The 6,000-nt window shown below is 39.4% G+C and overlaps 1 long non-coding RNA gene across 1 annotated transcript in view; it reads right to left on the bottom strand.

Moving 5' to 3' along the window:
* Positions 1 to 559: 559 nt before the first annotated feature.
* LOC147829379 (uncharacterized) overlaps positions 560 to 6,000 on the bottom strand; it is a 49,008-nt gene continuing 43,567 nt past the window's right edge. Inside the window, exon 3 of the long non-coding RNA XR_015449127.1 lies at positions 560 to 700. This is a non-coding gene — a long non-coding RNA (uncharacterized LOC147829379). The remainder of the gene's footprint in view (positions 701 to 6,000) is intronic.

Here is a 6,000-nt window from a genome sequence, read left to right as displayed (position 1 = left end):
TATACAACACCTCATTTAGCAACTAATTCATTCAATGACCCAGGCGCAGGAATGGACCTCACTTGTTAAATGAGGGATATCTGTACCATAAGTCCCCAACTTACGAACATTTGAGTTGTGAATTTTCACAGATACAAATGGACCTTAAATTTGCAGATGCAAACAGATTGCCAAAGTAGCTGTGTAGTTGTACTGTACTATACCACCATTTTTAGGTAACTGCAAAAGTAAAAATAGATTATTTACAGTATTTTTATATGTGTATTTGGTTTTTTTGTGCTTTACATTGTATATTTGTGTCAAAAGTGTATAAGACTCACTTTGTAGGGAAAAAAAAAGAACTCACTTTGTAAGACTTTCAAACAAATACGACTTAGGAACATTCACCCAGAATGGAACTCATTTGTAAGTTGGGGACTTACTGTATACCAATATCAATACAGACATCAACAATGGTGTAATGATGTATTACATGCATACACCCATTCATGAAAAGCAACCTGCTCGGGTTTTTTGAAATATGAAAATCAGTATACCATCTCCGTATGTCTTACCCTCCTTTGCACTCCATCTGTCTTCTACATCTGCATGGTCACTTTTCCCTTCTTATCAAATTTCTGTCTACTTCTGTTTCCTCACTTCCATCTTCTCTCTCTTTTCTGCCATGTTGACTCCTCCATCTCCCACTTCTCTCACTTGCCTTGGAAAGGAGAGAGAACATCCCATGTGCAATGTCATTTCATAGGTGAGTACATATGGTTATTAATATTCATTAACTCTCTTAATCTTTTTTTTCTTTCAGTAAAAACGGGGAAATACTACTTTACCATGTGTCAGACTGCTTGATTAGCAGGTTCTGCTTTTACAGCACCGAACTCTTATTCTACAGAGAACTTAGAGGTCTGAATGCTGCTGGGTGGTGGATAATTTTCCTTGGACCAACCAAGGAGAGGGAAATTAGCAAAACCAAGAGATGATCTTTTTTCCAGGGAAAATTTCAGCCTCAAAGTGATAAATATTATAACATTCAGGAGTGAATTCACCTAAGTATATTTCCCGAAGATGGTGATCATCTTTTTACGTCCTAAACTCACAAGCAGATCAAAAGATTTCCCTGAAAAGTTAAGAATCTTGCTGCCTGCTGCACAAGTGCAAGGACCCGAGTTCGATCCCCGTACCAAAAAAAAAAAAAAAAAAAGAATCTTGAACTCTGAAACACAATAAATTCCCTAAAGTTGTTTTCTGTTTCCTATAAAAAGTCAGTGCAGATCAAGAATAACTGGCCTTTGTGATTCAGACCTAGCACACACTATCTTAAAACACAGAAAAAAAGGTTTTTTAATTGTGCAATAGGTAAAAGATGTATTAAAAGTCTTTAAAAATTAAATTAAAAGTTTGAAAGGTAAACACTGTTTCAGGTATAAGGATATTCTGATATTTATGACCGTGCATAAAAAATAACAATTTTTTGTTTAAGTCAATGGATCCATAGATAAAGGGACTTAACCTGACTTCCAACTCATTTGGTGAAAAGGTAGTGGACCAGAAGTTTATTTGTAGAAGTGAGGTCTTTTGGCAACTCAATAACAGGTTTCCTGTTTGACTTCTGGCAAGTTACTTAACTACCTGATATCTAAAGTTACTCATCTGTAACATGAGTAAAACAATATGATCACCTTGTTATTTTTGGCTCTTGGACTGCTCCCAACCTAGAATGTGTAACTGAATCTCACAGAGAAATTTCGCAGAATTAATGAATATCTACAAATGCTGAAGGGCCTCAAGTCAGATGTTGGCTTTATGGTTATCATTATAGAGTAGGCACTAATAGCCCAAATGCCGTCACCCCACTCCTAAGTCATCACTCTCTTCTGTCTGGTGTGACCTCTCTGTCCCTCTACCAGGAAAGCCTCCATTCCATTCTCCCATCCACTGTAGGCCCTCCCAGATCTGTCCTCTTGAATGCATAAGTAATCTTATTAACTTTGACTTGGCTCTTTTCCCTCTCTTCTAACAAACTATAATCTGGTTTCTCTCACCCTTTATAATTTTGTCCATGTCAAACTCAATAACCCCATTATGTACAAGTCACTACAAAGGAGTGTTCTCCCCCCAACTTTTTCTAGTGCTCTGATGGTTTATGTGTAGACTTCAGCAGTGCTTCCATGTAGTAGATCACCTTCAACCTTTCTGATAACTCTTTGGCAGAGTCTTATTTCTCTTTCTGCTCAATGACATCCCTCCTAATTCTTCTTGTCTTATCATGTGGTATTCCTATCAACTGTATGTATACTCTCCAGCTTCTATTCCTTATCTGTTTTAGATCTGCACTATGAATTCTGTTCAAGATACTTGTACCACTTATCCATTATCACAGTAATAATGCATAACATAACCCCTTCAAATTTAACCAACTGTATTAGTCAGCTGTCGCATTGCTAGGACAAAGTACCTGAGACTTAAAACATAAAGGAGAAGAGGCTTAATCTAGCTCATGTTTCAGAGGGTATAGTCCATGGTAAGCTGACTCCAAGGCAGAAATGATACAATACTTTACATTCTCTAATATTGCCAAATCATAACAACTCTTTCCCTTTGTTAAATTCCTTAGATCCTAGATTTTCTAAATATGTTTGAAAATTGTAATAAGATTCAAACCTGGTCAAGAATTTCTAGAACTTGTGGGAAACCACTTTTTCATAAATTTACTTGTTTTTATTTTTGTATTAGTTCATTTTGTATTGTTGTAACAAAATACTTGAGGTGGATGATTTATGAAGAAAAGAGATTAACTTAGCCCACAGTTCTAGAGGTCTAAAAGCATAGCACCAGCCTTTGCCTGTCTTCTGGTAAAAGTCTCACGCAGAAGGGACCACATGGTGAGGAGAAAGCAAGAGTAGTGAGTGAGTTAAATAGAAGATGCCAAAACACTGTGAGTAGCCCTGCTTTATAACAGTTTGTGCTCTTGGTAATTTATCCAGTTTCATAAAACCAAACATAGTCCCTTGAGACCAAATCCAATCTCAAGAGGCTTCATGAAGCCTTGAGAAAGACATTAATCTATTCATAAATGTGCAGCCACCTTGACTTGAGTGTCTCTTAAAAGGGTCCACAGCCTCTCAACACTGTTACCTTGGGAATCAAATTTCAACACAGCAACTCTTAATCCTTGTCTGCTATTTTGCTCAAATGCCCATGTCCCTGCCTTGCGTATCCTTTAGCCAAATTCTGGAGGACAAGAACTGTGTCCCCACCATTCTTCTCTCCTCCAAGCTTCCCCACACTGTTTTGGCACACAGCTGGACTTTAATATGTATTTACTCTTCATAGTAGTGGTATGGGCCTCATTTTAAATGGACCACCCCTCTGTTAGTGGACTTTACAAAGGCACAAACTTGTACTGGGAAAGTGTAGTCTCTTGAACATCTGGAGCAAATGCTAAGACTCTGGGCTGAACATTGATCCCTGGAGATTTCAAGTTTGTCTTTCTTTTGAGTTTGTATGTGTGTGGTTGTAACTATTGTTCTAGAAAAACCAATGTCTGGTGTTTCTTTGGATTTTAGACTTGGTCTTAAGTAAGCTAACTTTAACCCATTAAGAGTTGCCCTCTGTACTTTTTCTGGAACTTTGGTTCCCATTCACATTTTATTTACCCTATGACTTTTTAAGTTTTAAACTCCAGGTCTCAGAGTCAATATTAAAAGTCCTTGGCTGCCAGGGATTTAGCTCAGTGATTCTGCCACCTGCCTCGCAAGCGAAAGGTCCTGAATTTGATCCCCAAAACCAAAAAAAAAAGTCCTTGGCAAGAGGATCCCCCTGGTTTTGTTTAGCATAAATTCTAGCCCTTTCTCCTCACTGTTTTCCATGCTCACTGATTATTAATTGCCACATGGGATCTCAAATGGTGGTTCCATCTATACATTTTCAGGTTCCTGTGCCCATTCTTTGGGGACTACTTGATCTTCCTTGGTCATCTTTGAATACTGAACCAGTTCGTTGACTCCTAGATTCCCCTCCTGTTTTCAGTATGAAGCCAAGCAGACCAGAGATCATAATAACCAAAGGAGGACAGGACCAAGGTTAGAGATGATTAAAATCCTCAGGTTGTTTTTCTTTCATATATCCCCATGGGTAAGGGATCCTTCCTAGCATGTTGACTTCAGACTGCATACTTTACTCTCTCCGACAGAGTTCACCTTAGTCCTCTCCTCTCCTCTTCTCTTCTCCACAGACCCTTGAGGCCCTAGAAAGTCTTCTTTCAATCCATACAGACAGGCAGTTCCACTTATTAGTTTGATTCAACGCCAAGTTACTTTTCTGAAACACTTTCAGCCTGCATTATAAGCCAACACTCCCATGAGGGTTGGCATGTTTCTTTCCCACACTGATGGTGTGAGGGGGGAAAAAAACACCCTACATATCAAAGAACATCCCACCCACATCTATGATTGGTTGAAAGGCAATACAGGGCGTGGTTGTGGTTGGCTGTTTAGCTCTTTTACCCACCCTCTTTAATCTACAGAATGGAATAAATGATCAACAGGAAAAGTAAGCAAATCAAGCAAGATAAATTAAATGAGCTTGTCTTTCCACTTGCTAATCTGCATGGTAATGGGGAACAATTTCAAATAAGATGTGAGCAGTAGCCAAAACTATTAGTAGGTTGTGAAATGGGATGCATCAAGGGTCAGATTTATAAAACAGTGCTCTTTAGCCAAATCTCTGAAATACTAAACAAAAATAACACTTGGATCCATTGAAAAGACCAACCCAAAGCATCTGTTTTCCTTAGCTGGTGCACATAGCAGGAGAAATGTTGGCAGAACATTTGATTACCATAAAAGAGAGAGCTATGCAGAAACCACATTAGAGTAAACGCAACCAAAACAAAGTCAAATGTTTGAACTGCTTTGAATAGATTATAGTAGAGACATGAAAAGGGGTCTAGCCTGGATTAATGAGAAATGCAAATGAACTGACTTAGAAGCAAACCAGCTCCCTCTGTGATTTGACCCCTTGTCCCTCAGATTTGGGGGTGAAGTAAATACCTGTCATCTAGAGAGCCGATCAGAGGCACAGCACATCCACATGATGGGTGGCTTGAGCCAGACATGTTAACCATCTCCAGAGAAGTGATAATTCAGCCCGATGCTAAAGCATGCTGCAGATCTCCTTCACTGCCAGCCCCACCCTCTGCTCTATTCCTTTTAGGTGAAGAACTGCACTGAGCAGCTGGTTTTGATCATTCAATCCATGGCAAAGACTGTGAGAAACACATTTATTTTGGTAACACACAGCCATATATATTCATATATATATATATATATATATATATATTTACACATATATATTTGCACATGTTTTTTCTCTGGGCTGTATATGTCTATTTATTGCCTGGTGTTGGCAATAACTTTCTAATAATCTATCTTTCATAGTGTCCTCTTATGAGCTGTCAACAAAACCTTCCCTAATTTGGGTTTTTGGCAGCTGAATTCAACCACCACTGGAAACCAAACTGCTGGGCTCTGGAAAGCCAACCCAGCCCATCCATCTGGATGATCCCTTCTCAAAGGGACCTCTACCTCCCCTGGAGACCCTCCCCTCTACACCCCTACTAGCATCACTGTGCTAAAAAAGACTGTCAAGAAACTAATATTAGCTTGAGAATATGTGAGTGGTTCTCATTACACTCTCCAGACCTTAGCCCGAGTGAGAGCAAAGACTCAATGATTTGTGGGCTTGGGGATTCAATGAATCAGGAAAAATTTCCCAAACTAATGTTAACAAAAAGAATAGGCTAGAGTATGAAATGGGCTTGACAGAATGACTGGGAGGCTTGGTTATGGCTCTGCTTTCCTGTCAGGGGAATTCATGCTGAGTAATAACCTTGCTGATAGCGAGTTATTTTCACGAGGGCACTTTAGTGGGCAGCTCCTTCTCCCCAGACAGCCAGACTGCCTCATGCCAGGGATCCAGCACCACCCCCGCTGCTCCTGCTGC

This window comes from Heterocephalus glaber, unplaced genomic scaffold, assembly GCF_053883595.1.
Source record: "Heterocephalus glaber isolate CG9 unplaced genomic scaffold, H.glaber_assembly_v1.0 deba00000621, whole genome shotgun sequence".
In the NCBI taxonomy this organism is placed as follows: Eukaryota; Metazoa; Chordata; class Mammalia; order Rodentia; family Bathyergidae; genus Heterocephalus; species Heterocephalus glaber.
The sequence above is the reverse complement of the archived record's forward strand: the minus strand, read 5'-3'. Positions and strand labels throughout refer to the sequence as shown.